This window comes from Phasianus colchicus, chromosome 34 (genome assembly GCF_987193195.1).
Source record: "Phasianus colchicus chromosome 34, bPhaCol1.hap1.1, whole genome shotgun sequence".
Classification (NCBI taxonomy): Eukaryota; Metazoa; Chordata; class Aves; order Galliformes; family Phasianidae; genus Phasianus; species Phasianus colchicus.
The window spans coordinates 3,323,597-3,332,190 of NC_143469.1; the positions used below are offsets into that span (position 1 = coordinate 3,323,597).

At 50.1% G+C, this 8,594-nt stretch overlaps 2 long non-coding RNA genes across 2 annotated transcripts; both read left to right on the plus strand.

The window, feature by feature from the left end:
* The first annotated feature begins 273 nt into the window (after positions 1-273).
* Positions 274-2,382, plus strand: LOC149913886 (uncharacterized). The gene is made up of 3 exons (XR_016460912.1): positions 274-348; positions 641-732; positions 2,216-2,382. It is a non-coding gene; the product is annotated as an uncharacterized LOC149913886 (long non-coding RNA).
* Positions 2,383-2,564: 182 nt separating this feature from the next.
* LOC149913887 (uncharacterized) lies at positions 2,565-7,266 on the plus strand. The gene is made up of 4 exons (XR_016460911.1): positions 2,565-2,815; positions 4,081-4,233; positions 5,468-5,617; positions 6,975-7,266. It is a non-coding gene; the product is annotated as an uncharacterized LOC149913887 (long non-coding RNA).
* Positions 7,267-8,594: the final 1,328 nt, after the last annotated feature.

Sequence of the window (8,594 nt, forward strand, 5' to 3'; positions counted from 1 at the left end):
GTCTAGGAGAGCTGCAGCCAGGCTCCACCCTTCCATTCACAGCTGAATCGCCTTCACCTGTGCTCCCACAGCTGACTCAGTCCTTGCTTCAGGTGATCAATCAGTAGTTCAGGCCTGTATGGGAACTGCTGAGTCACAGCCTGAACCTCTGATTAATCACCTGAGGCGAGCAATGAGTCAGCCCTGGGAGCACAGGTGAAAGCAATTAACCTGTGCTGCAGGAAGGGGTGGAGCCTGGCTCCACCTCTCCTAGACCCATTTAAGAGCTGACTACCAGAGGGGAAGGATGTCTCTCTCTCTTCGGAAGATCCACTCCACTGGAGTTTCCTGAGCGAGCCCATGACATGGGTAAGCATCCTGTTTATTCTCTTTGTCTCGCTGTGCCTAACTCTCTTGCTTATTTCATTATTATAACATCTTAATATTATTAAATTATATATTATTCCTTTATATAATTTTCATTGATTATACAGCCTCCAAATGTGGTTCATCTACTCCCACCTCATCCCACTTCACGGCTGTAATAATGCAGTGCCATGTGTTAATTGCACTCATGCAGAGTTTCTTAAGGGCATTCTGTGCATCACTATCATGTATTAAATTATGTTCTGTATCTTTTCTGATTCCGATGGGGTTTAAGGATTGCCTGTGCTCCTCTAATCAGTGGTGTGAGATCTGCGCAGCAGGTAACGAACGTCATGAGCCCCATGTTGGCGCACTGCTTATATGCAGGTAGGTTTGCGATGCAGTCCAACTCCCCCACAGTGACCATCCACAACTAGATCAGGTTGCTCAGAGCCTGACCCAGCCTCGCCTTGAAAGGGACAGCGCATCCACCACGTCTCTGGCAACCTGTTCCACTGCCCCACTGCCTCACTGTGGAAGACATTTTCCACATATCTAGCCTCATTTTTCCCTTGTTCTTTCCTTTATGTATTGAAAGGCTGTTACCAGGTTACCTTGGAGCCTTCACTTCTCCAAGCTGAACAGCCCAGCTCTCTCTTCTTATAGAAGAGGTGTTCCATTCCTCGGTTCATATTGTGGCTGTGCTCTGGATGTGCTCCCACAGCTCCACGTCTCCCTGCACTGAGGACTCCACATCTGGACGCAGCTCTCCAGGTGAGGCCTCACCAGCACAGAGCAGAGGGATGGGTATCAGCTCCCTTTGCCTGCTGACCGTGCATCTCTGGATGCAGCCCAGGATATTGTTGGCTTTCTGGGCTGGAAGGACACATTGCTGGTTTGTGTCCAGCTCCCACCCACCAGTACCCCAGGCCTTACGGGGCAGGACTACGCACAGTCCTTTCATCCCCCAGCACGTTTTGGTGGTGGGTGTTCCCTCATCCCAGCTGCTGACCCTGCACTTGGATTTGTGCCCCTACTCAGCCTGTTGAGTCCCTCTAGATGGCGTCCTGTCCCTCTGGTGTGTCACTGCATCCACAGCTCGGTGTCATTAGGGTGCACTTGACCCCACTGTTGATGTCACTAGTGAAAGGGCAATCCCAGATGTTTGTACAATCTGGGTGTAGAACCCCTTGAGAGCAGCTCTTTGGAGAAGGACTCAGGGATCCTGGTGGACGAGAAGCTGGACATGAGCCAGCAGCTTGCGCTTGCAGCCTGGAAGGCCAACTGTATCCTGGGCTGCATTAAAAGAGGGGCGGCCAGCAGGGAGAGGGAGGTGATTGTCCCCCTCTGCTCAGCTCTTGTGAGGCCCCATCTGCAGCACTACGTCCAGGCCTGGGCCCCCAGCACGGGAAGGATGTGGAGCTTTTGGCTTTTGAAGCGGGTCCAGAGGAGGGCATTAAATGATCAGAGGGCTGGAGCACCTCTCCTATGAAGAAAGGTCAAGGGATCTGGGATTGTTTCTCTTGAAGAAGAGAAAGCTCCGGAGAGACCTCATCGCAGCCTTCTAATACTCAAAGGGGGGGGGGGGGGGTTGTTCTAATACCCGTAAGCGGGGGGGGATGGTTGTTTATGAGGGTGGATAGTGATAGGACAAGAATAAATTGTTTTAAACTGAGACAGGGGAGGTTTGGGTTGGCTATTAGGAGGAAGCTTTTCACACAGAGGGTGGTGACGCACTGGAACGTGTGCTTTAGAGTCACTTCCAGGAGGATCTGCTCCACGATCATTCCCAGCACAGAGGTTTGATCGACATGGTGGTAGTTCCTATCCTTAATAAGAGGTGTGCTGTCACCTTTTTTCTACTCACCAGGGACTTCACCTGACTGCCTTGACTTCTCAAATACCATTGAGAGTGGCTCAGTGACTGCAGCGGTGAATTCCCTCCGAACTCTGGGACTCATCAGGACCCAAAGAATCCTGGAAGTTCAGGTCCTCGGGTGGTCCAGAACCTGATCTCCTATCACAGTGTGGAATGGGGAGGGGTCTGTGGGGCTGGCATTGCTTCCTCAATCCCCACCTACCAAACCAAAGGTGAAGGCTGTGTATAATGAGCAGTTATCAGAGAAGATGGAAGCTAAAATGTTGTTGGGTCCCTGAGCCTTCTCCTCGTCTGTTGTTCCCAGCTGCAGTGCTGCTGGCAAGCAGCATTATGCATGGAGTGCAGCCACCTTGCTCTGAGAAAGGAGCACTGCAGTGCACGTTTGTGAGAGGCACTACCCTACATATGGGGGCAGTGCCTTCAGTACTGTGTTGTGTCCAACAGTGGCAGCAGAGCTGCGGTGCTCCAGAGTGCTGTAACGAGTGCGCAGAGATGTGTGGCTCTTCGTGAGAACAGCCAGGAACTGAAGTCTGCATTTCCTGGGATGCCCTGGGACCTCACTGTGCTGACTGGTAATTGTCTGCCCAGCAGGTAAGGGCAATGCACACCCACCAGTGTTCACCCAATCCATAGCATGGCACAGCATGATGCTCCTAGAGCTCTTATTGCACTTAATGGTGCTCAAAAGGCTGCCTGTCCTTTTCTTTCTGTGTTCTCCTTGTCTCTGGCCTTTCACTGCAGCGTTCTCCTTCCTTCTGCCTTTGCTGTTCCTATTACATTCTCTTGCTCTCCTGTTTTTGTATTCCATGCCACGTTCTCTTGGCCATTGCCCTTGGCTTTCTTTGCCGCCTTCACTTCAGCATTCGGTTTTGGCATTCCCTGCCTCGTTCTCTCGCCCTTCTGTTCTGGCATTTCCTTCCGTGTTCTCTCGGCCATCATCCTTGGCATTCCCTTGCCCTCCCGTTCTTGTGTTCCATGCCACATTCTCTTGGCCATCGCCCTTGGCTTTCTGTTGCCACATTCTCTTCAGCATTTGGTTTTGGCGTTCCCGGCAGCATTCTCTTGCCCTCCTGTTTTGGCATTTCCTGCCATGTTCTCTCGGCCCTTGCCTGGGCATTCCCTGCGGCATTCTCTTTGACCTCCTGTTTTGGCGTTCCAGCCGCATTCCGCATTGGCCTTCTTTGCTGCGTTCTTTGGCCTCCTATTTTGGCACTTCCTGCCACGTTTTCTCTTAGCCCTTGCCTGGGCATTCCGTGCCGTGTTCCCTTGGCCTTCCGTTTTGGCATTTCTTGCTTTGTTCTCTTGTCCTTTGCCCTCGGCCTTTCCTGCTGTGGTCTCTTTATATATTTTGGCCATTCCTGTTGCGTTCTCCTTGCCCTCACCTTGGCTTTCCATTGGGTGCTCTCTTGGCTTTTGCCCTTGCCTTAACCTTGGCTGTTTGCTTTGCGTTTACCTTGGCTTTCCATGGGAGTTCTGCTTCCCTTTGCCTTTGGCACTCTGGGAATGGCTGGGAGGCAGCGTTCACGTTAACCTTGACCCGAACCCACAGCTGAATGGGAGTTCTCACCATAATTATGTTAACCTGCAGTGTATCTGTAAACCAAACCCTTAACCCAAAGTTAAAAATGTCCCTTACCCTAAATGCTGACATAAAAATAATGCTCCATATTTTCTGTCAAAGTAACCTTAATTGTAATTGTAGAGCAGAATACTGTTGTTAAACTAACTGTAACTTCAAACGTATAAATAGCATTAATTATATCCCTAACGCTCCCTTGTGTCATCATTAGTGCAACATGCGGAGGGTGCAGCCCTATATATGTGGGGCAGCGCCTTCATTACTGTATTGTGTTCAGCAGGTGGCAGCAGAGCCGCAGTCCTCCCGAGTGCCGTAACAACTGCACGGAGAGATGAGCGGGTCTTCATGGGAACAGCAAGGGACCGGAATCTGCATTTCCTGGGATGCCCCGGAACTTCACTGTGCTGGCTGGTAATTGTCTGCCCAGCAGGTAAGGGCAATGCACGCCCACTAGTGTTCACCCATTACTTAGCGAGACCAAGGTAGGGTTTCCAGAGCTCATTTCTACATTTCACGGTGCCCTGAATGCTGCTTGTCTTATTCTTCCTGCATTCTCCTTGCCTCTGGCCTTTCACTGCGGTGTTCTCCTTCCCTTTGCCTTGGCTGTTCCTATTACATTCTCTTGCCCTCCTGTTTTTGTGTTCCATGCCACATTCTCTTGGCTATTGCCCTTGGCTTTCTTTGCTGCATTCACTTCAGCATTCAGTTTTGGCATTCCCTGCCACATTCTCTCGCCCTCCTGTTTTGGCATTTCCTTCCGTGTTCTCGTGGCCATCATCCTTGGCATTTCCTTGCCCTTCTGTTTTTGTGTTCCATGCCGCATTCTCTTCAGCATTCAGTTTTGGCGTTCCCAGCAGCATTCTCTTGCCCTCCTGTTTTGGCATTTCCTGCCATGTTCTCTCGGCCCTTGCCTGGGCATTCCCTGCGGCATTCTCTTTGACCTCCTGTTTTGGCGTTCCAGCCGCATTCTGCATTGGCCTTCTTTGTCGTGTTCTCTTTGGCCTCCAATTTTGGCACTTTCTGCCACGTTTTCTCTTAGCCCTTGCCTGGGCATTCCATGCCGTGTTCCCTTGGCCTTCCGTTTCGGCATTTCTTGCTTTGTTCTCTTGTCCTTTGCCCTCGGCCTTTCCTGCTGTGGTCTCTTTATATATTTTGGCCATTCCTGTTGCGTTCTCCTTGCCCTCACCTTGGCATTCCATTGGGTGCTCTCTTGGCTTTTTGCCCTTGCCTTAACCTTGGCTGTTTGCTTTGCGTTTACCTTGGCTTTCCATGGGAGTTCTGCTTCCCTTTGCCTTTGGCACTCTGGGAATGGCTGGGAGGCAGCGTTCACGTTAACCTTGACCCGAACCCACAGCTGAATGGGAGTTCTCACCATAATTATGTTAACCTGCAGTGTATCTGTAAACCAAACCCTTAACCCAAAGTTAAAAATGTCCCTTACCCTAAATGGTGACATAAAAATAATGCCCCATATTTTCTGTCAAAGTAACCTTAATTGTAATTGTAGAGCAGAATACTGTTGTTAAACTAACTGTAACTTCAAACGTATAAATAGCATTAATTATATCCCTAACGCTCCCTTGTGTCATCATTAGAGCAACATGCGGAGGGTGCAGCCCTATATATGTGGGGCAGCGCCTTCATTACTGTATTGTGTTCAGCAGGTGGCAGCAGAGCCGCAGTCCTCCCGAGTGCCGTAACAACTGCACGGAGAGATGAGCGGGTCTTCATGGGAACAGCAAGGGACCGGAATCTGCATTTCCTGGGATGCCCCGGAACTTCACTGTGCTGGCTGGTAATTGTCTGCCCAGCAGGTAAGGGCAATGCACGCCCACTAGTGTTCACCCATTACTTAGCGAGACCAAGGTAGGGTTTCCAGAACTCATTTCTACATTTCACGGTGCCCTGAATGCTGCTTGTCTTATTCTTCCTGCATTCTCCTTGCCTCTGGCCTTTCACTGCAGTGTTCTCCTTCCCTTTGCCCTGGCTTTCCCTGTTGTGTTCTCTTGCCCTTCCATTTTGTTGTTCCCCCTGGCATTCTCTTGGCCATTGTCCTCGGCCTTCTTTGCCACGTTCCCTTCGGCCTCCTGTTCTGGCGTTCCCTGCGACGTTCTCTTCGGTCTTCAGTTTTGGCGTTCCCGTCTGCGTTCTCTTTGGCCATTGCCCTTGGCCTTCTTTGCCACGTTCCCTTTGGCCTCCTGTTCTGGCGTTCCCTGTGACGTTCTCTTCGGTCTTCAGTTTTGGCGTTCCCGTCTGTGTTCTCTTTGGCCATTGCCCTTGGCCTTCTTTGCCATGTTCTCTTTGGCCTCTTGTTTTTGCATTCCCTACAGCGTCCTCTTTGGCCCCTTGCTCTGGCATTCCGTGCGACGTTCTCATTGGCTTCATTTTTGGCGTTCCTGGCTGCGTTCTCTTTGGCCGTTGCTCCTGGCCTTCTTTGCCACGTTCCCTTTGGCCTTCAGTTTTGGCATCCTTTACGGCGTTCTCTTTGGCCTTCAGTTTTGGCCTTCTTGCCGTGTTCTCTTTGGCCATCGCCCTTGACCTTCTGCATTGGCCTTCCATGCAATGTTCTCATGGACCTCGCCCTCCATTTTGGCCTTCTCTGCGTTGTTCTCTTTGCTCTCTGTTTTGGCGTTCTCTGCAGCCTTCTCTTCGGGCCTGACCTCTGCCGAGGCCTTCTCTTTGGTGTTACCACGCCTTCGCCGTCCCTTTGCCTTTGCTGTTGCCTTCCATTGTGTTTCATCTTTGCCTTTGCCCTCTGTTTTGGTGTTCTCTCGGGTGTTCTCCTTGCCTTTCGGTTTTGCCTTGGCCTTCCCTAACGGTCACTCTGAGCATAATCCCAATATACCTAACCCTAATACCTTCACCCTGATCCTAATGAGCTCTGAACCCCAAATGCAGTGCTAATTGTAACCATGACTGTGTAGATAACTGCAGTAACTGTCCAAACTAACCCTGAACCTACCCTTGAATTGGGCACTAAACACATCTGTAACCTTCTGTGTAATACTAACAAAAACACTTACAGCTTCCCTGTTAAACACTCCTAACCCTAATATTACTCAATTTGTCAGAGTAGTGTTTGGCTCCCATGTTTTGTGGGGGCGGGCTTACGGTGAGCGTCGTTTGCGTCTCGGCCTTCCTCTTTCTAAAGCGCGTCTCTCTGTATTACAGGTGAAGATCCTTCGGTACTCCCAGTCGATGACTTGCCTCACTTTCCAGGCTTTCCACACTGACCGCCAGCTCGGTTCGGTTGAGCCGTTACCCACATCCCCCGGTCCGTTCCCTTTCCATAGTCTTCCTTTCGCTCTGCCACAAGCCCCTACCACCGCCCAAGATCATCGCAGGCAATGTGGGGACGTGGCACTCAGTCTCATTATAGTTCATCCCATTGGCCTCAGCACAGCGATCCAACACACCCTTCCTTAGCCCCCTTCTACTCCCAGGCCAACCAACGCTTCCTTCCGATGCGATTTGTGTTCCTTCCCAGCCACTGTGAGACTCGTGCCCCTTTGTGGCCATTTTGAGAGTTGCGCTGACTTGAGCGTGTGCAATCAATTTATCTCAACCAAATCGGTGTTAGCTTTGCAGTCATTTTGCATCAACCAAAAATTGGCTTTGCATTCAATTTAATTCAACCAAATTGGCTTTAGTTTTGCATTCAATTAACGTAAACCAAATTGGCTTCAGCTTTGCCTTGCTTATGGGGTTGGGTTAGCTTTGCTTTGTTCGTTTCTAGCGCAGGGCTAACCCAACCCCATAACCAACGCTCAAGGCCTGTTGGAGGCAATCCGTGTTCCTTCCCGGCCAGTATGAGACTCGTGCCCCTTTGCGGCCATTTTGAGAGTTGTGCTGATTTCAGCATGTACAGTCAATTAATCTCAATCAAATAGGCTGTAGCTTTGCAGTCATTTTGCATCAACCAAATTGGCTTTAGCTTTGCCTTGCTTATGGGGTTGGGTTAGCTTTGCTTTGTTTGTTTGTACCGCAGGGCTAACCCAACCCCCTAAGCAACACCCAAGGGCCGTTGGAGGTCATTTGCGTTCCTTCCCGGCCAGTCTGAGACTCGTGCTGATTTCAGCATGTACAGTCAATTAATCTCAATCAAATTGGCTTCAGCTTTGCCTTGCTTATGGGGTTGGGTTAGCTTTGCTTTGTTCGTTTCTAGCGCAGGGCTAACCCAACCCCATAACCAACGCTCAAGGCCTGTTGGAGGCAATCCGTGTTCCTTCCCGGCCAGTCTGAGACTCGTGCCCCTTTGTGGCCATTTTGAGAGTTGCGCTGACTTGAGCGTGTGCAATCAATTTATCTCAACCAAATTGGTGTTAGCTTTGCAGTCATTTTGCATCAACGAAATTGGCTTTAGTTTTGCATTCAATTAATGTAAACCAAATTGGCTTCAGCTTTGCCTTGCTTATGGGGTTGGGTTAGCTTTGCTTTGTTCGTTTCTAGCGCAGGGCTAACCCAACCCCATAACCAACGCTCAAGGCCTGTTGGAGGCAATCCGTGTTCCTTCCCGGCCAGTCTGAGACTCGTGCCCCTTTGTGGCCATTTTGAGAGTTGCGCTGACTTGAGCGTGTGCAATCAATTTATCTCAACCAAATCGGTGTTAGCTTTGCAGTCATTTTGCATCAACCAAAAATTGGCTTTGCATTCAATTTAATTCAACCAAATTGGCTTTAGTTTTGCATTCAATTAATGTAAACCAAATTGGCTTCAGCTTTGCCTTGCTTATGGGGTTGGGTTAGCTTTGCTTTGTTCGTTTCTAGCGCAGGGCTAACCCAACCCCATAAC